Genomic DNA, 25497 nt, shown 5'->3' on the forward strand with positions numbered 1-25497 from the left:
GGGGGAATCAATCACAAGGATCAACATAGAACCCCCGGGGAGAGGAGTAACAAGCAGGAGCAGATATCAAGGGCTGAGGTAGAAAGAAAATGCTTTGAAAATGCTGATGGCAGCATATGTACAAATGTGCTTGACACAATGGATGAATGTATGGGTTGTGATAAGAGATGTAAGAGTCCCCAATTAACGTATTTAATAAATAAATAAATAAATTTTAAATCTTTTTATTAGGGGCTCATACAACTCTTATCTCAATCCATACATATATTAATTGTATAAAGCACATTTGTACATTCATTGCACTTACCATTCTCAAAACATTTGCTCTCCACTTAAGCCCCAGGCATCAGCTCCTCAAGTTTTCCCCTACCTCCTTGCTCCCCCCGCCCTCATGAACACTTGATAATTTATAAATTATTATTTTGTCATACCTTGCCCTGTTTGACCAGTGGTATGAGTGGTCATACTGGGAGCGTATAGCGAGAGTGGGTTGGAAAGGGGGAACCAATTACAAGGATCTACATGTGACCTCCTCCTTGGGGGACGGACAACAGAAAAGTGGGTAAAGAAAGAAATATATACTTAAAAGAGCTTATGAACTGCTATTTGATATGCAGTATTGATATTTCTTTGTAGCAAAGGAGAGTGGTAGAAAATCAATGATGCAAACAAACAATTAATCAACAGGACTAAAGGACCACCTGAACCCCAGACTCCACAAACCAGAGATCAGACGGTACTTAAGAGCTAGATGGTACTTAGCTTATACTGCTGATCATGCTTAAAGGGATTACAAAGTAGATCTTGGACAATGAGGGAAAAATATGTATGTAAAGGGGAAAGTGTGCTAAAAATCATTTAAAAAAACAGGCTTGCTAATCTGACAGAGTTTAGTGGAACCCCTGAGACTATGGTCCTTCGTCACCTATCAAGCATGAAACTGACATACCTTCCATGACTCAACTACCAGCTAATGATAGATGTGCCTGACGATAAACAATGATACAAGAGAGGTAAGCACTCTTAGGGAAGCAATTGCCCAGGGAGGTAGGTTTTCCTGATAGGAAGTGATGGGGAAAAAGGCATAAGGAACATGATAAATACAGGAAGAGGTGTGGGGAGCGTGCAGTTAAATTGTAGGGATTGCCATGAAAGCAACGAAAGCAATGTGTGTGAACTTGCTGCAAGGCTGAACTACTGAAAGGTATGACGTCTGGAAACCACTTTGCTTTGTGAACTTCCACCCAAACCACAATTTAGAAAATAAATGTTCATAGTTATTAAAAAAAACTTACTATGATTTTGCAAACTCAAAATAATCTCTATTTCCCCAATTTTTGTTTATATCCTTAGGGACCAGGAAAAGCTGAGCAAGCTTTATGTCTGCCTAGTAAAATGTCTTGAATAAAGGTTAAAGCATGGTAAAGGTAAAACAAACAAACAACACAACACAACACTATTTAGAAGCCACAGCACAACAGTCATAACAAGGAGTAGGATGGCGACAGCTTACCCCAGTTGGTGAGAAATAATTGTGTCCATTTTTCCCAATTTATATTCAATATTGGTAGATACAATTATACAAGATTAGAAAGTAGGTTTCTTCCATTTATCATCTATCATCTATCTTTTCCTTGCCATTTACTTTAAATAGCATTGAGTCTATTACAAGTCACATGATCAGCAAGATTAAGTAGTTTATATCATTGGCCATTACTATTACATCTGATGTCATCTGCCACTCTATTTCGTCTCAAATCACTGACTATTGGGACTAATCATTTTATATTTTTGGCTATTAGATGCCATTTACCCTCTGCTCTTCTAAAAAAAATGATATAAATCCTAATAACATATTTTGAATTAATTTGCTGTTACATACATTGATAATATTTTCCCTTAATCCTTGATGTGTATTAAATATATATTTTGCTGTTTATTCTTATAGAAATAGTTTAGTTAAATTCATTATAGCTATTATGGTCACAATAATTGAAAAATATTCTACATTTTTCAAAAGACATAAATACATAATATACCTGGGATTCTTTGTATGATGTAAGGTACCAATGAGCACAATAATCTCTGAATATACATTTTTCCCAAGAATGGCTATTTAAGGATCCACAGTTTGAAATCATCAGCTGCTCTGCAGGAGAAAGACCAGGCTTTCTACTCCTAGGAAGAGGTGCAGCATTAGAACCCCCGGAGCCCCAGGGGTTGGAGTCAACTGACTGGTTGGCAGTGAGCTTGATTTCGTTAATATGAAAATTAATCTGTAGTTCCTTAGTATGAATAAATTGAAAAAGGAACGTTTATCTTTTGGATAATATGATCATTTTATTTTAGTCCCAAGTACGTTTTGACTTCTTTGTCAATAAGCACAGCCACTTCTCTTGTCCCTTTGATGTTCTTACACACTGAAGTCTGAAGTTTTGATGTCTTTGAAATTTTACTTTGTCTGATTTCTAATGGTTGACTAACTTACTGCACTTTTAAGATGTCCTGTACATTCACTCCTCGTACATTTCTATATTACATTATGATTGCTTGTGCTTTGATGTAAAATTTCTCCTGAATATTTTTATACTACTATAACTTTAAAATATGTTTGGTGAGTGGTGATACAGGGAGGGTAGAGAGAGAATGGATAGGAAAGAGGGAACCGATTACAAGGAACTATATGTGACCTCCTCCCTGGGGGACAGACAACCGAAAAGTGGGTGAAGGGAGACATCGGACAGGGCAAGATATGACAAAATACCAATTTATAAACTATCAAGGGCTCATGAGGGAGGGGGGAGTGGGGAGGGAGGGGAAAAATGAGGACCTAATGCTGGGGGTTTAAGTGGAGAGAAAATGTTTTGAGAATGATGTACAAATGCACTTTACACAATTGATGTGTGTATGGATTGTGATAAGAGTTGTATGAGCCCCTAATAAAATGTTTAATTAAAAAAATGTGTTTGGTTAGTTCAAGGATGTGAGCACTTCTCTTTGAAACTGAATTTGAAGAAAGCTGTAAAGTATTTACTGAAGTCACATTTTCAGGATTGCAGACACCTCAAATCATATCTGAAATAATAAAGATTTTTATAGTATTTGGGTTTTAAGATTGAACCAATGACATTCAAAGGAGGAAGGATGTGGGGAAAGAATGAAGCAAGAAAAGAGAGAGGAGGAAGAAGAAAGACCAGAGCAAGCACACATGCCCAGTGACTAAGTTCTACTGTACACTGGGCACTGCGTATCCCGTTGTATCATCAGTCACTGAAAGTGAAAACCAGGTGTGGGGTCCAGAACGTTTAGTCCCCAGGTTGTCCCCCCATATTATACCATATTATATGCCAAACCTAATACATGGTCATTGGCTATACACTTGGCAGTCAACTGCTTAAAAGTTACCTCCCCTAGGGTTATCAGCTATCTAGAGCAATCAGATTCTATAGTCTGTCCCAAGCTAGGTGGGCCCAGTCCCTGCTGATAAGGATAGTGGATTGTTCCCCTGAAGGAGAGCCCAAAGACCAGATCAAGCCAACTCAAGGAGGATCAAGGTTAGACTGCCATCTTGACTTTAGAATCTGCCCATCTTGTCACATGGATACCCCTAGTGCCTCCCCTACCTATTGTGGATACACCCCTAGCTCATCCCCCTCCTATTGCACCTATGCCTACGGTATTACCCCTTCCCTGTTATGATGTAATTAGTGGGGGCTTGCATGTCCCATAAGTGTATATAAGCCATAATTGAAAATGTATTTTCTCTCTCTGTGCAGATCTGGCTGCTGAGATCATGGCTATCCCAGAGGTGAGCACTGGCGTGCTTTATTTTATCTGAAGTCTCTGTAATTTTACCCCTCAATTACACAACTGCCCCTTGCACCCATTCCATTGTGGGGGCTGGTACCCCACACCAGGGCAAGATTACTGAGGTAAGCTAGACAAATACAATTCACACATTATTTCATTTGTGAGGAAAAATCTATTTGACTTCTGTAAGAAATATATTCTATCAGTTGATTTGGTAAAACATTAAAACTTTTTGGAATTAAGAAATCAACAATTTAATTTATATATATTTTAAATTGCTCCAATAGCTATAGTAGGGACAATATTGCATGTCTTAAAACAGCATTTGATCAAATATTTCTAATTTATTAATATCAACTTTATTTATATCTTTCAATGTTTTATATCTTTTAAAGCATAAATCTAAAACATAATCATCAGAAATATGAAAGTTAATGTAAAGGGAAACTGAGGTACAGGGAGGAAGGCAGACATAACTGACAGGACTAGGGAGAGCAGAAACAGAAATAGCTTTATTAGGGGTGGGGGAGCTCCTAGACAAGGTTCCCTGACCTAGGCCAACAGGTCAGGGAAGTCATGCTCAGCAGCCGGGGGCGAGGATTTTAAAGCGGTGGCGAGGAATGTATGGCAGTTATGGCAATAGGCATATGGGGTCTGGAAACACAGAGAATTGCTGGTGGACTCCTTGAGGTTTTCTTCGAATTTGGAACATCTGGTTTCACTGGTTAGCTTATCTGGCGGTTATCTTATCTGGCGCCATCTGCTGCTGACCTTTGGGATGTGCAGGGAAGGACATGCAGGGTCCGGATCTGCTCCAGCTTAGTCCAAACAGGGCTGCCTAGTTCGGACGCCGCCAAAACAGTTAACAGAGAGATATTATACTCCTCTTAACTTTGCCTTTTCTGAGAGGATTCTCTTAGGTGGTTCAAGGACTATTAGTATTCAGTGAAGGAGGAAGTGATATTTTTCCCCACAGAATAAATACAAAGAGAAATATTGAGGTTTGCTTCAACATCTGACACAAAAACTAGAATAGTGTAGCAAAGAAAACAAGTTTAATTCAGAAAAGTTCTTAGAAATTATATTATCAAAAGATTGATGGACATTTATAAGTATAAAAGTATGAAGAAAGTTATAATAGGAATATGATAGAAAGCGATATATATCAAAAATAGTCAAAGAATGGAATGGAAAATATTAGAAAGTATAATTCATGTAAACATCATTTTTAAGCATTTTGAAAGTGCGCATTGAGAGAAATACTGTGTGTCTGGGAAAATAAGCCCGCAAATCAGTCAGAAAAATGTTCTAACTATGGTGTTTCCAGACAAAGAGACTCTGGGCCACTAAGTAAAATTACACAATCACCTATTAATGGTAAGAAAATATAACCTTCATCTACACATTATGCCAAAATAATAGAGCTATATGCTCAAGATATTGAAAAAACATCATGTAGACAAAAGTTTCATTGTTAGCCAAATTGAGGCTCATGATTAAAGGCTGTAAACTATGCATTAGGGCATGGAACAAATCAGGAAAAATGTTTTCATAAATAAGCCCTTTCCAATGAATCTACTAAAGGAAAAAACTCAGGCAAATACTATGGCTAGTAATAAGGATAAGGACTAGTGTTAAAGAGGAAAAATTATTACCTAGTCATGTCAGATTTAATGAAATAAATGAAGGAAGGAAAAATGTAATAGTTGTAATCCTGACATATCTACAAGGAGACACTGCGCCCCAAACCAGATTTTTTTTCAAAACTATGTATTTAGTTTAGTTGTTTTTTAAAAAAAAACAAAAAAAACCTTATTACCTTCGAAGTACTCTCCATTACACTTAAATCTGCAATTCTTGGAAACATTTTTCAAACTCATCAGTTTGGATGGCTGACAGCACCTCCCTCATTTTTTTCTTCTTCACCTCTTCTATGCCATGAAATTACTGTCCTTTCATGTCCCTCTTCATTTTCAGAAACAGAAGTCACACAGAGTGAGGTCAGGTAAGTAGGGTGCATGGGGCAAGAGAGGCATGCTGTTTTTGTGCCAAAAACTGGCACACTGAGATGGCTGCATGAGCAGGTGCATTGTCAGGCCTTTTTTGTTGCACGTGGTTATACAATCCTTTCAGAACCTCTAGATAGAAAGCTTGGTTAACAGTCCGACCAAGTGGAACGAACTCCAAATGCACTATGAACTGACATTTTCGTCCATTCAGGAAGTTGACAGAAGTCCAGAATGAGGTTTGTCAACAATTGACATTTCACCTTTTTTGAAACGAGAAAACCACTCATACACTTGAGTTTTCCCATAGCGCTGTCCTTGTAAGCTGTGTTCAATATCACAAGTTACTGAAGCATATTTCTCGAGTAGGAATCAAAATTTCACAGCTGCATGCTATTCTCTTATATCAGCCCTCACAAAAAAATGAGATTTGAATAAATCCACTTTTACGAAAAATTTCACTATGACCAGAGAGAACCTTCCCAGGGGACGCTGCTGGGTGCAAGAACTCACAGTGAGTTGCTAGATGCTCACCTACCAGGGAATATGCATATGACAAAAGCTCAGCTCTGCCCAGCAAAATTCCATTTTTTGGGGGGTGCCCCCTCATATATGGAACCTATATATGGACAAAGGGCAATTATTCCATTGGAACAAAGGAAATCTTCATGGTTTAAAATCAGAAAATGTTTGTGTTGGATTGTATCTTTTCACTATCATTATTCCATCTGTATGTTGAGCAAGTAAACCAGTAAGTTGGACTATATGACGAAAAATTCAACATTGGGACTGGAGGAAGACTTTTTAATAAGGCTTTTTAATATGCAGATGGAACAACCTTCCTTACTTAAAGCTAGAAGGGTTTAAAGTATTTGCTGCTGAAAATCAGAGTCTGAAGCCTTCAGTATGGATTGCAACTCAGTGTGAAGAAATCAAAACCTTCACAGCTGGGCCAGTAGATAACAACAAGCATTTGTCAAGGATTTAATTTTTCTTGGATCAAAAATTAAAGTTCATGGAAGCAGCAGTCAAGAAAAAAAGAGATATATTTCATAGGACAAATGTGTTGAACAAAACTTCTTTAAAATGTTGAAGAACAAGAGATCTAAGGTATTCCTTATGTAAGCCATGGTATTTTTAATCTCCTCATATGCCTGTGCAAGTTGGACAATGAATAATAATTGACTGCAAAAGAATTGATGAATTTAAATAATAACTTTGGCTAAGAATATTGAAAGTGCTTGGGCTACCATTTTTCTTCAATAATAAATCTTGGAAGAAGTACAGCCAGAAAGCCCCTTAGAAAATCTGTGATGGCAAGAGTTTGTCAGACATACTTTGGCCATGTTATTAGGAGAGCCTTGTTCCTGGAAACGGACATCATCTTGGTATAAGAGGAGTAGATGAACTGACATGGTGTTTACAGCCATGGGCTCAAACAGCAACAATTGTGAGGGTGGAACAGAGCCGGGCACCGCTTCCCTGGGTGGAGCCAACATAAGGGCGCCTAACAACAGGACCTGACAATGTAGACACGGACATTTCGATGCACTAGGATAAAGTACATTTTCTAATGGTGTTCTGTGCAAAGAAGACAATTGGGAGGATATAAGGTTAGAAAGAAGATTACATTGATTATTAGTTTTGAGGGCACATATAAGCATTTTACTGGGTTATAAAAATAAATTAAATTTTAACAATAAATTCCCCAAGTCATCAGCAACATCAAACACATAATCATAAATATGAAAATCACAGAGAGCTTTATTTTTTAGTCTAAAACATTTCAATGTTTCTGTGCATCCCTGGTGGGGCTGTAATCTAACAGGAAGAAAAGAACAGCTACAAAATTCACAAATTTATTTCTGTAATTATTATAATGGCTACTGAGACAATATTGGTATAGCTATTCTGAACCTATCTTTTGTGTAATGTCAGGTAAATCAAATAAATCAGAATGGTAGTATGGTAGTATAGTTTGGAATCAAGATTTTCAGCATAGATGAAAATAAATGAATGTGAGTTGAAGTAAATAAAATAATTCTGATTTTGATTTGGAAGTTGATCAGTATGAATCATTTTCTGGGTCCACTCTGAAAAGTCATAGAATTTAGGATAATACCAGGAACAATAACTCCTCTACCCTTTGTATTTTGTTATTTCAATAATATTTACTACTGAAACAATGAGGCACTTTAGGGAAATCACTATCGCCAGGTTTGGAGCAGGACATCCTACAGGACACAGTGGAAGCGACAGAGGGAAGGTGAAGCCATAAGGAGGCTCACACACTTAGGGCAAGGAGGGTTGTCATCCTTCCAGTAACAGGAGGTGTAGTACTGAGCACATCATTTTTATTTCACTTTCATAACTAAAAACTGAACCTTTAGTTATATGATTATATGCAGATTTAAAATGATATGTTTTCCTTTAATGATTATGGTATTTTTGCCTGTTATTTTTCCTTACATCAAGAACAGAGATGCAAGACAATTGAACAGTCCCTCTCAGAAGGACCACACTGAACAGATGATGAATCTAATGTGCGGTCCGCCACTGATGAACCAGATAAGTAGCCTCTAGTCCTGTAAGATTTCCCAAGATGACTAGTAAGGTTTTTATGTGTTGTGCCTCATTGATATGTTAGATTTGCATTTGTTTATTTGTATATTTAAGATTGCACATGGTACATGGTAGTCAAGATAGATGACCCCTCAGAGCCAGTGACAGAAGTAATGATTTCCTGAGGGTATGGGACGTGAGGGGTGGGTGGGTGGGGGTGGGGGCAGTTGATAACACTGATGATTGTATTACCCCACCCGATGGGACTGAACATGAGAACTACATGTGAATGGATATATTGGAATAAGTAAGATATGCCGATAGAATATTATTTAAAAAAAGAACACAGATGTTTGGGCTTAGAAATTTATGTTGTAATACCAAAATATTATATTCTTTTAAAAATCCATTTCTTTGCATAGTCTCAATGATGAGAAAAGCATGAGGAAAATACGAATGCTTATGTTTTTTTGGACTTGTGTATAACTGTTGTTATTGCTGCTGGTGTTAAGAAACTTTATGCCAAAGTTAAAATTTCCACCTATCTCTGTAGTTCCTATACTAACCATGTAAAAATTACCATAGTTACCTGATCCAGCATCTATTTACAAAACTGTTTATAACCTTGCTTCATATTAAGAAATGATTTTTTTAAACAGAGGAAATAGTGCTATAACTTTGTTATAAAAATTCTAAGCTATTGAATTGGGTAATATATTAAATATATATCGATAAAACTATTTTTAAAATCTGTTTAACCATATTGATGTAATTCAGTTTGGATGAATTTTAAGGGGTTGGAAATATCACAGCATTAAACATTGTACTAGCAACTCTCACTTATGGTCTCACCCACCAAATAACTGCATGTGACTAGTCTATTTGAAAGTATAAAATGTATCGGACAAGAGTTAGCATACTAATTCCCAGCCTCTGTTTTTTGTGTGTTTGTCCAGTTAAATAGAGAAGTAAAGACTTCTGTTCCATTACCTGTCATGAACTGCAGTTGTGTCTGGTGGCGTACCCTACTGCATTCATGAACTTTTCCTGTGGAGGAAGAAGGAAGTCACCTGCTGGTTGCGCTGGTGACTGACAGTCATTATCTAGCTCACAGGTCACTCTTCCTACATAGCTCAGCTTTCACCAAAGAACTGTACTTACAATAAAGACTATTTATTCAATCATAATTAATTCATGAAGGGACATATTGGTTCTCATTTTGGTGAGACAGTGAATGATTAATGCTTTGACTGTTCATTCACAGAACGTCTAATATGTCAATCACTGTTTTAGGTGCTATGGAAACAACAATGACTAAAAATCCCTTATGTTTTTGTAGGTTCCAAAATCTACTGGCAGCAAGTTGATCCTGCCTCACAGAGTTCCTAATTAGGGTTTCTGATGCTGCCCATCTTCATGGGAGCAGATAGCTTTGTGAGGAGCAGCTTGTGGGCTGGAATCATTGACCTTGCACTTAGCAGTGTAACACGTATCCTACAGCATAAGGAAAGACCGAAGAATGAGATGGAGAGACCAAAGTACATCTGATGACCCCGAGTCTTTCTTGAATGCAGTCAGACAAGCTAGTTTGAATAGACACAAATTTTAACAAGAGAGGTGTATCTCTCTGGAGTACTAAGCAAGATTTTTCTGGTATTCAGATGAGAGACTAACTTCACTTAGTAGGTAAAACAAAATAGAGATTAAAAACAAACAGACTTTTCTGAGACTTCTAGTTTGCAACAGAATTAGTAAGGATTAAGGATTAAGATACTTTAAAAAAGGAGCTTGCTTTCTCAAGGGACTTTAAACCTCTACACTGAGCATTTAGGAGTCACGATAAAGCCAGAAATAGTTTCACCAACGAGAGCTTCATGCAGTAGGCTCATTTTCAGAGTCATTTTCGGAGTCAAGGGAACATTGCCCCCACTTTTTAAACTAGCCAGGACAAGAGGCTGGGGAATTCAGAAAAGAATTAAAATTCCACACTACTTTTTTAATATTACATTTTATCAGAAGCCTATTTTTCTTTATCATGCTTTAAATAATATCCAAGGCTAAGGAGTGAATGTAGTTCAATGAACTTCTTTGATTCATGAGGGTTGTCCTCAAATTCCTAGAGTTAACCTTGCCTGTTACTCATTATACTCGTTTAACTGAACTCTGTACATAAATCTTGACCATCATTGTAAATTTCAGAAGTAGAGACCACAGGTTAACCATGCATGAGATGTATATCTTTAATCAATGAACAACTAAACAGATCTCTTGACCCTTAAAATATATTAGGTAAGTAATCTTGGCTTGAGATGCAAAAATGTGGGATTTTGATAATGCTATGAAGGAAATATTAAAATCTCATACAATTTTTTGCTAGAACTGAGTATTTCTCAGGCAGAGATGAGATTGATTTTATAAACATTATTTATAGTTAATACAGGTGTTATGAGAGAAGTAAAATTGATTATAATGGAAGACATTCTGGGAAATGGGGAGTTTTTTAGGATAAATATTTCTATTGAATTGGCTAGCTCAGATTGTTTAAAAAGGGTGGGGCTAGGAAAAATGAGTGAATACACTATCATTTTAAGAGAATAAAAATGGAAAGACCTCATGATCCAAACTTTAGCAATTCTAGGAGTGTGATAACAGGAAATGAAACAAGACGGCCTTTGAAATAGCTGAAAGCACTTTTGAGGAGACCTCCCTTGAATAATGAGAATAGATAATACTTGGATAGTTTTGTAAGTTATTTGGTGGGATAGACCATAAATGAGAGTTGTTAATACAATGTTTAATACTGTGATATTTCCAACCCCTTAACATTCATCCAAACAGAATTACATCAATCTTTGGGGGTCAAACGACCCTTTCATGAGGATCGTCCAATTCATAACAGTAGCAAAATTACAGCTATGAAGTAGCAACAAAAATAATTTTATGGTTGGGGATTCACAACATGCGAAACTATTAAAGGGGCCGCGACCCACAAGTTGAGAACCACTGATCTAAACCCATTTTAAGGTATTCAAAGAGAGGCCTAGGACATTTAACATCACTTTTGTTTGAGCTTCAAAGCTAGGGAGCCTCTGTAGAACAAGAGGCAAGTAGGGTATGTAGCCTGAAGTAGCAGGTGTGGGGCATTTACGGAGCTACTTTTCTAAGAGAAGTTAGGAGAAAGCTAGGAGAAGCCAGTATGGGAATCATGACGGGCATTCATGTTTAAAATGATCTGGATGAGAGGTTGGTCTACAAGGTGGCTTCCGACTGGCACACTGAGTTGTTATCTTTTGGTCAATTAATGGATAATTTACATAAAGAAATAGAGCTGTCAAAGTGTTCCCATAGGAAAGATCCAGTGTAGAATCTGAGAGTGCATTTTAGGAAAACTAATGGTAGAACCTAAAATTAAATACAGGGAGTCAATATAGTAGTCCAGGCCTGAATGGGCAGTGATAGAAAGGAAACTATTAAGAAAGCAGTTTCAATTTTAACATTTTCTGATTCAGCTCAATAAAGCAGTAAAAGTAAGAAGAAATAAATATGAATGGCATATTCCACTGCTACAGGAAAATATGCCAGAACGAATATTTCTCCTGTCACTGAGTTAGCATGTGGTCCTGAAGGTTTTAAAAATGTTAAAAAGTTATGCAGATTGGACTCCTTAGGTTAATGAAGTTTCCAAATATTCCAATCTCTCTCTATCTCATCCAAAACATGATAAAAATTAAAAGAAAGGTTGTATTCAAACACCTATTGCACAACATAGCCAGAGAACAGCATGTATCATAAATCCCTTTTTATAAATAAAATAAGAAATACGCAACAGAGACCAAATTTCTACCAATACCCATACATGTCTGTGGGTTTTTGAGGCAGCCAGTCAACCCAGAATAATACAAATATGGTTAGATATTCTATCAATATGCCAAGGAGAATAATATTTTCAAAAGGGGCTTTAAGAGAGAAATTATATGTGAAAAATTCAAGATTTGGAAAAAAAAGGAACTTTTAAACATTTTAATTAAAAATAACATTTCTGGCATCCCTCCACTATATATTTTTAATAAAATAAACTAAATATAGTTAGAAAATAAGGTGAAATGGAGTATCTAACAACTAGTCTCTACATATTTGGATTAACAGAGGAGGACCGGAGTGGGAGGAGAAGCAATAACTCTCTGTTGGCCTCCATGAGCAACTGCTTTCCCCGCCACGAGGCCAGAATAAATAAATGAGTAATGAGTGGGGTCTGCCTACCATTACTGAGGATCTCCACCCGAAATTCCACAGAAGAAACTTAATCAAAAGGAGCAGGTGAAACATAAAAGAATTTCAATTCCTCAAAGACTTGAGTTTCTGGAGTCATAGGAGCTGGATAAACCCCTGAAATTGCTGTGTCATAGTGATCTTTAGACTTAAATCCAGAATTCTCCCCTGAATTCTTATTGAAATCAAATAATAATTTAGCTTAGTTTTTTTTTTAAATGTCTACCTTGGAGCATCACGTTTTAAAAAATGTATCTGTATATGATCAAAGTAACAGGAACAACATGGGACACACTATGGGAAACTTCTGGAGCAGTGAGTTTATATCAATAAGAGAGAAACAGCTCAGCAAAGGGGGGTGAGGATGTTTCGACGACTCGGACAATGTAATCAGTGTCACTGGGCTGTACACAAAGAGATTGTTGAATTGCTGTCTCTACTGCTGTATATCTTTGGGGCAATAATTTCCTTTGTAAGAATTAATGCCAGACTAGTTCTAAGGAGGAGGAGATTCAAGGTGTCACAAATGCCCAGTTCTTCCCAAATTCTACTTTGCTCCATTTTGTCCCCACTGCTCCCTTGAATATATTTCTCCAGTTCCCTGTGTTCTGTAATTCACTGCAATGTACCACAGAAACTCAAAACTTTGAGGATATATCTCACATTGTGGTGGATGCTGTTGAGTCTGAAATCCAAGATTCAGGTGTAAGCAAGTCAAATGCAGGGTCCGGAGCCAGAAGCCAAAACTGTCCCAAAGCTATAGAGGGTCTTCTTGCTTGTACCAAAGCTCAGTCAGGAGAATAGAGATTTGGCTTTTCCGGAGATATAATGAATATATGGCATTGTATGGCAGCACCATTATATATCCAAGAAATACAAGTGTGGATTGGTTCATGCCTGGTCCTGAGGTGGAATCTGAAAGCTATCAACAAGGAATCAAAGTGTGTCTTGGTTCATAAGTAGCCCCTTATAGATGTCCTCAAGGAAATAAGGAGTGTGGTCCAATTCACACCCTCCCTCCTAAAGTCAAGTCTTAATCCCATCCTCTTCCCATTCCTTAGTAGAGAATGCCCTAAAAAATGTGACTACAGCCACCACTGTATGAAGTCCAGAATAATATCCTATAAGGAATTGTGGCTAGGCAGGCCTTACGAATTGACCATAACTTAATCTTAACAATAAAAATCAAATAATTAAAAAAACCAGTTTTACAAAGTAGAAATTGTGATTTCCTAAAGTACCACAAAAATCTGATTCAAGGTGGTGCTATCCACCAGGATCCTACGGTTGGCTCAAACACGGGCATGTGTGTCCCCGAGAAATCGTTGAATCGTAGTGTCTCTGTCTTCCACGTTTTTCATATTTCTGAAGTCCAGGCCTCAAAGTGTCCACATGTGCCTAGCTGAGCCCGTGAAAGGTCACCTTGTGAGCACATTGTCTTAAACACTGTCTTCACAAGTTTTCCTGGTCTCCAATGGGCCGCACAGCCATGGGGCATTGCACATGCGATTCCTTCAGCCCAATTTCCCTAGTCAGTCAATAGGCAGACACTGAAAGTCAGCCCACTCTGAGAACTGGTGGCACAGAGGGTTACTTACTGGGCTGCTGACTGAAAGGTCAGCTGTTCAAAATCACCAGCTGCTCCACAGGAGAAATATGAAGCTATTTATATGTGTGCAGATTTAAAGTGTCAGAGACTAAAAGGTGTAGCTCTACTCTGCTCTGTAGAGTCAGTATGCATGAGAATCCACTCAATGGCCAGGTTTTTCTCAGAATGCGGGATGGGAACAGTTTCACCTGATACATAAGCACTGCACAGAGGAGGAAAGAATAAATTTTGGGAAGAGAAAATAATGTGGGTTCGGAAACCAGGATTTTCAATCTAGTCCAAAATAAAATCTTCTGATCTATCACACCATAATCACTTTGGTCACATCCCACCAGTGGTCCACTTAAATCTATATCAGTTTGATATTTAATAATGATTTCTTCAATTCTGCTGAGCTTTTCTATTAAAATAGTCCCAAGAGTTCTGTAACCATTCATCTAAGACTTATGCAAGCTTAACAAAGTCACAGAAATTAGAGCGTTGAAACTCAGTAACCTATTGCATTTCCACAGGGATGAATGATCAGAATTTATTTGAGGGGTAAGCAGTCAGTTACACTGGCTGGAAGGATAAAGCTTATAAAGCAGTGATGGCAATTGTCCAGCAATTAATCTAGCCTCGATTGTTTCCTGAGTCTTTTGTCATTCGGTTTGCAAAGCAGTATTCAGCATTGCTTGGAGGGCATAATCACTTTGATTCCTCTTGGCAGCTTGAACATGACAAAACAGTTTTCCTTTGAGAGCGGTGGTTACCCACTCCGAAGGTTACTTCATGTTGAAACTATATGTCTATTCATATTTTTTCAAGTATCATTAACTTCAGAAAAATGTCCTAACACTGAACTCTGATATGTCTCCTACACAATCAGACTGGGTTTTACTCAAGATGTAAGGTCACAAAAATAACATTTACCTCTACATGATAATAAAACCTTCAGGCTCCCGGATGGCATGCTATGTCTTTAAGTCTCTTAGAGTTTGTTCAACTCATAGCCTCCCTATGTACAGCAGCACAAAACATGCCCAGAAGTGTGCTGTATTCACAATGGCTCCTGTGCTTGAGCCCGTCGATGCAGCCACCGTGTCACTCCATCCAAAGAGATTCCTCTTTTCAGCTGCTCTGTTACTTTACCCACATGATATCCTTCTCCAGGGACTGGTCTCTCCTGACAACATGCCTAAAGTAGGTAAGAAAATGTCTCATCGTTCACTAAAAGTCCCATCATGCTTGCCTCTAAGGCAGTGATGAAGTAGCAATGAAAATAATTTTATGGTTGGGGGTTCACCACAACATGAGGAACTGTATTAAAGGGTCGCGGCATTAGGATACAGAAAGTTTTGTCCCCAGGTTTTCCCCCCATATTATATGCTGAACCTAACATGCTGCTTGCTAACACATGGTCATTGTCCTAGAACATTTTTAGTTTGTTCCACAAGGTCTGACCGGGTCAGACTGTTAATCAAGCTTTCTATTTAGAGGTTCTGAAGAGATTACGCAACAGTGTGCCACAAAAAAGGCCTGATTTGTAGCAAAGGAATGACTGGTTTTGCCACCACGACAATGCACCTACCTGCTGAAGCAGCGGTCTCAGTGCAACAGTTTTTGGCAAAAAACAGCATTTCTCTCGCCCCATCCACCGTATTCACCTGACTTCACTCTGTGAGACTTCTTTTTGTTGCAGCGATTTGATGATGTAGAAAAGGCAAAGAAAAAAACCTGACTAAGGTGGTCAGCCATCTGAACAGATGAGTTTGAAACATGTTTCAAAGAATGGAATTGCAGATTTGACAAATGTTTTAAGGATAATGGAGAGTACTTTGGAGGTGATAAGGTTGTTTTGTGAAAAAAAAAAGAAATACAAAACTTTGAAAAAAAATTCTGTTTTAGGGGTGGTAACCCCTCGTTACATGGGAGTTCTGGCAAAACCCTTTTGCTTTTTATTGAATCTGGATCCTACATCTGGCTCATAATTTTCTTTCTTCTGGTTCATAAGCGTTGTGTCATCAATTTGCTATATAGTCTGCTGACTCTGGGACTCATTAGCCCCACAGCCTGTGGGCCAGCAGCCTACCATTTTATTTGTTGACTTTAGACTCATTGGACTCCACAACCAGCAGCCGACTTTCTGGGTTTCATATCTTGGATTCATCAATCCCTGCAGCAAGTGGGTCAAGACAAGACTCCAGCTTGAAATATGACCTAGGACTTGAAACTTGTCCAATTTTACAGCCACAAAAGCCAATTTCTTGATCTATACAATTACAAAGATATATACATATATAAGTATGTACACACATGTGGATATATGTATACACACACACACACTGCTGACCTTGGGGTTGGCAGCCCAACTCATAGACTTAGCAAGTCTAATCAGTGAGAAAACTCAAACCTTAAAATAAAACTCGGAGGATTTACTCAGCTTAAATAATCTATTTGGATTCTGAGCCTGAGTTTGACCAATGTGAAACTGGTGAATACAAACTAGAGGAAGCATAAGCACATATTTATAAACCCAACAAAGAACAAAAGTTACCCAGTTTGGAGGTTACAACTTAGGTCAACATCAAGCAGGGCTAAGACGTTACAGGACATTCTTCTCTTAGAAATAGCTCATTCACTTGAAACCTTGCTTAATTTGCTCAACTGAAGTCTCTCTTGTACTGGATACCAGGAAAACTCAGATACGGATGATGCCAAGGTCTTTCCTGGAGATGTGGTTTCTACATCTTTATCAAGGAGGAGAGATTCCTTGAGGCCATGTGGTAGACAAAGTCAAGGAAGACATCTATCGATATTCTTTCAGCTTGACCTGAGAGAAAATATCTCCCTAGTTACTCATAGTTGCTAGCCATGTAATTAGTCTAATGATTGGACAGTGTTAACTTTGGTTTCAATTGTGCTGAATGTAGCATAGATATATATTTAGTTCAGTCATTTTATTTTGGTAAAAAGTTCAAGAAATTCTCTCTCATATAATTTCCTCCTCTTGATCAAGAGTACATTGAACATTCTAGTTTATTTTGCATGGGAGTGGCTCTGTCGGGGCTGCTGGAACCAGCAAGTATGTACGATACCCAATGCCCTGGGACGGAGGCACCACTACATATAGTTGCCTTGCATTAAGGGGATTCTTATCTGCAGGCTAAGGTGTTCTCATGTCACCCACAAAGGATTCATTCCACTTCTGCAAGGTGTTTCTGGCAATAGGATGGCTTCATTTTGCTTTACCATGTGATTACTGTCTTTCTCAAGGATGAATGGGAGGGTGACGTCCTTCGATATCTACTAACCATTTCAAATGAAAAATTTTGAGTTCTTCCGAAATGTGTTGGGAATGAATACAACTTCCACATATACCAATGTCTGCATGGGAAGCAGGCTGTTTCTCTGGCATTAATGGTATTCTTCATATAAAATTCAATTATCATTTTAATGACTGTGACCACTGAGATCTAATTCCATTAAGCAAAATAAATCATATGCAGGAGTCTACATTGCTGATGACAGATGGATCTTAACTGAAAACAGAGAATACCAGCAAGATGTCTGCTTGTGCTCTATTGGCTATGGAAAGGTATTCAACTGTGTGCACCATCAGAAACTATGGATAGCCTTGAGAAGAATAGGAATTCTAAAACACATCGTTTAACTCATGCAGAACCTGTCCATGGATCAAGAGGCACTTGTGTTAACAGAGCAAGGGAATACTGCAGGATTTGAAAGCAAGAAAGGTGTGAGTCAAAGTTGTATCTTCTCATCACACTTATGCAGTCTGTATGCTTAACAAATCACCAGAGAAGATGGATTATATGAAGAATAATGCACCATCAGGTTTAGGGAGAGGTTTATTAATAATCTACAATATACAGTTGACACAATCTGGCTTGCTGAAAGGAGGTCTTGAAGCACTTGCTGAGGTCAGCTAAGGATAGTATAGATTGCAGCTCACTGTAAAGAAGACCAAAATCTTCCCAACTTAACCCACAGGTGACATCATGATAGAGGGAGAAAAGATTGAATTTGCCAAGGATTTTAACTCGCTTTTAACCAGAATCAATGTTCATGGAAGCAGAAGTCAGGAAATCAAGTGATGCCGTGCATTAAATAAATATGCCATACAAGAGCTCTTCGAAGTGCTGAAAGGATGTTACTTTGTGGACTATGGAGTGCCTGACTCAATCGTGGCATTTTTATTGCCCCACATGGATGTGAAACTTGGACAATGGATAAAGAAGGAGGAAGAAGAATCAATGCAGTGAATTGTGGTGCTGGCAAAGAATATTTAAAGTACTATAGACTACCCAAAGACCAGGTAGGATGTTTGCTATTGGATGTGGGGTCACTATGAGTCGGAAGTGGCCCAATGGCACCTAACTACAAAAACATTCCATTAGGCAACTAGCTGAAAAAATTGTGAAAACTGTTTCAATATTCTATTTGGATACATGTAACCAGGTGGATTTTATCTATGTCATGTTCAGCTTCCTCAGAGATATTTATCCAGGCAGAGCAAAAGATATTGGGAATGATGCAGATGCTGTCTTCCTTGAGAACAATGTAGTCTAAAGCAATAGTAGTGTCCGTGATCATCTTTGCTAACTCATTTCGAGACTTTTCATGGACAGTCATGGCATAAACAAATATCATTACTGATTTATTCCATCATGTTTGACAGGTTTCTAATACTGTGATCTAAATTTAAAACAATTTTAACTTCATACTAGCTATTGCAAATGTTAATCTCACTATATTTTATGGTTTTATATCTATAACCTAAACTTCATCGTTCTGCCCAGTTTTTCTAGCCATATGTTCCAGTCCAGTGCTGAATGGCAATGAAGGCCAATGTATCTAAGGATCTCTAAGGGACTTCAATGTTGTCAAGGGTGCATTGACCCACCATCCCCCAGCCATCTTAGAAAAGCAGAATGGAAGAATAACATCTGAATGACAAGAAGGTTTTCTTTTCTTTAGAGTACCCTTCTCTGCCACTTAAGAAACTATAACCAAATGGAGCGCGAGCATTTTCTTCCCAGAATAATTATGAGAAAATTGGATGGCTTGATTGACTTGTTCAAGCCAGGTATGTTAGATAATTATAATAGGTGGGGATTTGCCCTTTCTTAAATGGATTCCAGAGTTTTGTACCAGGGGTGAGGAGATATTGTACAAACCATGGACATTGGGCTCCACCAAGCAGCTTCTCTTTTTTTGTGACCGAAGTTCTTGAGTCATAAAGTTTCCAGACCTACCATGGTAGTCATGGGAATTATTTAAGATACTTTTTCATATGTCAGATGCCCCTTATCCAGATGAATTTATCCATAGCCTCAACTTCAGTCTGGTTTCAAGGAAAACAGAGAATCCATGGTTTCCATTGTATGGTTAGAGGGGTGCCATAGACTTTCACAAATCGCCTTCTTAAGAAAAACCACTTTGTTGATCCTTGTAAGGGGCTCATGGAAATAATCACATGCAAGAGCTAACACTGGTTCTAAGTTTCAGGGAACATCCCAAGGACCATCTGGAATATCCAGCAATTGGCGACGTTGTTGCTCTAGTGACAGCTTGAGCTTGTCCAACAAATGAAGTTTTATTCTAGGAGTTCATGAAGGCTAAAAGAGCAGTAGTATAAATAGAATGTTTAATGATGGCATCATAGCAGAGTAACACAGGCCAGAAGAAATATACCAACTATGATAATTTCAGTTGCTTCATATTCATGTGATTGCTCAACAATGAGTAAGGAAGACTACAGTATAATTTATGTTTAAATTATAGTGATGGATAAGAATATTAAATATACTATAGACTGCCAGAAGAAAGAAGAAATCTGTATTGGAATAAGTACAACAAGAAAACTCCTTAAAAGTGAGGGTGGAGAGACTTGGTCCCACGTACCTTGAATATGTGATCCTTGGGGAATGGTCTCTGGAGAAGAACATTGTATTTGGTAGAGCAGAGGGTCTGGAAAAAAATAGAAGATCCTTACTGAGATGGATTGACACAGTAAGTGCAACATGGGGCTTACACATAAGAATGTTGGCGAGGACAGCGCAGGACCAGGCAGTGTGTGTTTCTGTTGTCTATAGGGCCCTACAAATCAGACCCAATAACACTTAACAACAACAACAATATTAACAAATGATTGCTAAATATAAACTCCATTCACAAAGGGCATAAGATAATAAGAAAGCAACTACCCAAAAAAGAATAAATATAATGAAAATGCTAATAACAAAAAATATATAAAGTTATTTCAAAATTTGTGTGTCTTAATCTTTGATAGGAAGTAGTAGCACAGGATTAATAAAACATGAAAGGTGGAAGTAATTTTAAAAATGCATACAAACTTGAAACAAGAAAGCTATATGAATTCTAAACTTAGGTGGATCATAAGGAATATACTATTCTCTAAAAGTAGTATGTATATAAAGAGGTCTATGTTCACCATTTTACCAGTATGGGCATTCAAGTTTACAAATCAAAAGCTACTTCAAAAGCCAAAGGAATTAAAGAAAGAGCTACTAATTCTAAAATGTCTATACTCATTGCCATTGAGTCTATTTGAACTCATAGTGACCCTGGGTAGTGTTCCCAAGATTGTCAATCTTTATGAGAGCAGGCAGCCTTATCTCTCCCCTCCGGATAATTGAATTACCAACTTTGAGGTTAGCAGCCCAATACCACAGTACCAGCTGGGCCCCTTACAAGTTATACATTCAAAATGACTATCAAAAGATGGTACCACAGATAAGTTAAATCATTAAATTTGAAAAATTAAATTGAAATAATTTGAATAACAATAACTAAAATAATATTTCAAAGCATCAAAATCATAGAAATACCTATAACTGAAGAGCATGATTCTGAGTAACTAGGAAAAATTAAAAAGGGTTAAAGGTTTCATTTAACTACTTATTTCAGAAGTCTTATCTAATGAGATATAGAAATTTTCAAGACAGCAGTTTTCTAGACCAAAATCATTTAAATGTTATTTCAACTTGCACAGGCATTTCAAGTCAGGTCTTTAAGCTTTAGAAAGACGTCATCCACCTAGATGTGGGCTTATTCTTCATCCTTGCAACACTTAAATTTACACTTAAGTCTTTCAGCAGGTTCCACGAGGCATTCAGGAATTGGAGTTTTCTTCAAAATGAACATATGGATCTGAGCTTTAATCCTTGAAAATTTGCAGCACATGGATTAATGAGCAAGATCAAGTAAGTTCCCTTCCATAGAGGTTTAAGGCAATTCTGCACTTTTCCCACTGCACATAACCCCTAGGTCAGAGGGGTCAGACAAGAGACCCTTCAGTGACTTAATGTTTGAAGTCTTCTCAAAAAAATTAGCCTGCTCTTTAGCATAGTGAATCAATATTGACAATGTTTTAATTTTTCTGCATTAGAGTTTTGTCATCAAAAGGCAACGGATATGGTAAATTCATGGCTCATCTTTTAAAACATCAGAAGCGTTAATTCATGAGGGCCCAAAAGAATAATTCTTAAATTTGTCAAAAATAATGGGAGTGCTTGCAGCCAAGTTAATCCAAGTATTGTGTGAGTGGTGCCAACTGAAGTTTTATAATTCCATTCGTTCTTTCTAAAAGCCCAGAACACTGGGGATAATAAGGGAAATGGATTCTCTAAAAATGAGGAAAATTCTAGTGGTGTTTACTTGGCTCATAAAATGTTGCTACATAGGTTGTCTAAAACTCCACACATGAGAATAATAATTTAAACTTTTTAGTTAAAACAGCAGCCATAGATTTATGGCAATAACAATGTTAATCCAATGTTAATACCTATAAATAATAACTAAAATAAATTTATAGTCATTGGTAGGTGTTAACTCAATAAAATCTAATTTCTCAGTAAGAAAAGTTGGCAAGGGATACTTTGTAGGTGAGGGCTAATAAGCTTTACTTGTTTCAAATTCTGAGCACATTGACCATTGCCTTTGTGACCTGCAACTTCCAAAAGTGTCCCCCAAATATTTTTCAACTATGCTCATGATCATATTTCTAAACAAATGTCTCTACTCATGAAATATGATCAACAAAGAATACTTGGACCTTTGGGGACATGTTTGGTATCAGGCCCTTCCCATAGGGAAAAATCTTTGTTAAAATATAGCTTTTTCTTGTCTATTGCTCCTTCTTGGATTCAGGAGTTTCAGTCTCATCATGCTAGATTATGGGATTATTTCTAATGTTTGTCAATCATTAGTTCATGTGATATATGTCTGATGGGCAACCATGGCAAAGATGGCATTGGCCGCAGAGGTTCTCTTAGGGCCATGCTATCAGAAGGGGAATGGAGCTCTATGTTAGCTAGCTAGATAGATCATGTCATTTGCAAACAGGAGACCATGAAAACCAACACAAAAAATGGGCTTATTACTCAGGCCCATCAATCAATGCGTAAAATGGTCCTGGCCACATTCATTCTATACCCAGTTGTTCACCCTTTCCTCAGACTAAAGTGTTTAGAAAGTTATGAAGAAGTCAGAAATTTGTAGAAACAGAAATTAAAGATACATGAACTCAGTTTACCTTGCTTTAACTTAATATGCCCTGATGTCTTTGAAAATTAGCATTATAATTTGGTGATTTCAAAAGGCATACTTACTTTATACCCTCTTCATTCTGCTCATGGTGGAAGATGTTACAAGTGAATTGTGATGTAGTCTGCTTTTCATTCATATCAGCTAAAGCATTACCCTTGACTTCCTGCAACTGGGAATCATGCTGGTGCATCTGAAACTTTGATACCTAGACAGCAGAAAGGAGCAAGAAAGCCCCTAGAATGTTGGAGAGCAAAGGCCATTTTTAATGGGCCATTTTTAATGCATGTTCCTGAAGATGTCAGGAGCACTTTCTGTTTATATAACATTCTAAAACCAGGAACAATTAAAAGCCATCAACTTGTGTCTTTGTCTATGGTTCTGATTGGCCTGAGGCCAGTTGCAAGCCCTTCATGTGTCAATGGTTCAGCATGTCCCGCTGAACTCACAAAGCAATCAGGGGAGGTACTTTCTCCCTGAGGATGAGAAGCAGAAGGATTTGTCTTTAAGTATGACCCCTGTACAGAGTTACATTAGGATCATGAATATTTTGCTAAATATTTTGCTTTGAGGCAAATAGTTGATCTATCAAATAAATATAGTCATGAAGAGCTGTAGTGTAACGTGATGTAAAGAATCACCAGAAATTAATAAAAAACTAAAAAACAAACTGCCATCCAGTGAATGTAACTCATCGTGACCCTACAGAGCAGGGTAGAACTAACTGCCCCTGGGAGTCTCTGAGATGGTTTACGATAGTAGACAGCCCAGTCTTTCTCCCTCCGAGAAGGCTAGTGGTTTCAAAATGTTGACTTTGTGGATCGCTGCCCAGGGCTCCTTCCCAGAAATGAATAAATCTTATTTGTTCTCACAAAGTTTTTTATGTTTTGTAGCGTGTGCAGTGAAGTGTTAGATATGTCCAGGGGAACCTTAGATGCTGCAATAAGGAGAACTTCATATGAGGTTATTCTCTTACTAATAAATGTTGAGCTCTGTGGTAGTTACATAATCTGGTGTCAATTTGAGGATTAAGAATGTAGGGGTGGGGTTTAGTCTGTCAATGAAGCGTCTGTGTGGGCATGGCCTCCTGAGGATTTTGGGAACTCCAGTATTTCCTTCTGGAGACAGGACACACACACACACACTCTCTCTCCCTTTGAGACATTTCTGAGAAGTCACATGAAGCTACCCTGAGGCAATCAGAGTTTCACAGCTGAAGGAACTACATGGAGACCCCTTCCGGCACTGAGAGCATTCCAACCCACTAGCCTGTGATCTTCCTGCATTTGGTGTCATTACATGTGTTGCATGAATCTGAAGAGGACTTTATAGATTGGTATCAGATATATGAGCTAATATCGAATTTATGGACTTGATCTGGATTGGGCTGGGATGTTTTCTTAATGTACAATTACTCTTTGATATAAAAATCTCTGTTATACACATATGAGTGCCTATGGATTTGTTTCTCTAGTCCACCCGGACTAACACAAGCTCTTTATTTGACACTCAAAGTTTTTAACGACTTTATAAATTAATCTATTAGACTTTTAGCCAGATAGAAAAAATTGGAGCATCTTAAAGACATCCTTTATTGGAATAATTATTTTAAACTTTGTCTTTTGTATAACTCTTTAACGATGCTGAAAAGACTTATCAGCAGACTTAATTTGTATCTGTATATGTGTGGCATGAATGAACACAAGAAATTGTTACATAGTTATTGTTAAATTCAGTCAGTCAGTCAGTCAGTCAGGGAAGCTCAACGTAGGACAGAAGGGAACACTGCCCAATCCACTAGCCTCAAGATGGTTGTTATTTCTCAGTCTAGCTCAGTGAGGGTCTCTCTCTTTTTCGCTACCCTTACACTTTACCAAGTACGATGTCCATGAAGTCTTGCTAGCCTCATTTCTGAAGATCCTTCTGGCTGTACTTCTTCTAGCACAGATTTGTTTGTTCTTTTGGAAGTCAATAGTACTTTTAATATTCATCACCTGAACATAATTCAAATGCCTTGATTCTTCTTGAGTCTTCTGTATTCAATGTCCAACTTTCACAAGTATATGAAGTAATTAAAAATACTATGGCTTAGGTCAGGAACACCTTAGTCCTGAAAATGACATTCTTGATCTTCAACCCTTTAAAGAGGTCTTGTGCAGCAGATTTATCCAATACAGTGTGTCTTTTGATTTCTTGACTGTTTCTGTGAGCATTTATGATAGAGCCATGCATGATTGACGACATCAATATTTTAGCGATTTATCGTGATGTTATTTAAGAGTTCAGTATGAGGGTCTGGGTGTTCATTGTATTAAGCTGCAATACTTTCTGAAAGCTGTAATCGCTGATCTACTTCAAGTCATCCTCACTATCAGCAAACAAGGTTGCATTAATTGCATATCTCAGCTTGTTCGTAAGCTGTCCTCCAGTCCTGATGCCGGGTTATTGCTCATATAGTCCAGCTTCTCTGGTTGCTGGCGCATCTTGCAGACCAAATATGTATGATGAGAGGATACATGGTGGCTCACAACGTTCTCTTCTTGCTTTTAAGATGTATTCTGTTCACACAACTGTCTCTTGATCCATGTACAGGTTCCATATGAGCACAATGAAGTGTTATGGAATTCCCATTCTTCTCATAGTTTATTTTCATTCACACGGTCAAATGCCTTT

General features: G+C 37.8%; 1 pseudogene; it reads right to left on the bottom strand.

The window, feature by feature from the left end:
• LOC101640888 overlaps positions 1–25497 on the bottom strand; it is a 102038-nt pseudogene that overhangs the window by 71253 nt on the left and 5288 nt on the right.

Source organism: Echinops telfairi, unplaced genomic scaffold (assembly GCF_000313985.2).
Source record: "Echinops telfairi isolate 266 unplaced genomic scaffold, ASM31398v2 ScPeMD7_23;HRSCAF=83, whole genome shotgun sequence".
Taxonomy (NCBI): domain Eukaryota; kingdom Metazoa; phylum Chordata; class Mammalia; order Afrosoricida; family Tenrecidae; genus Echinops; species Echinops telfairi.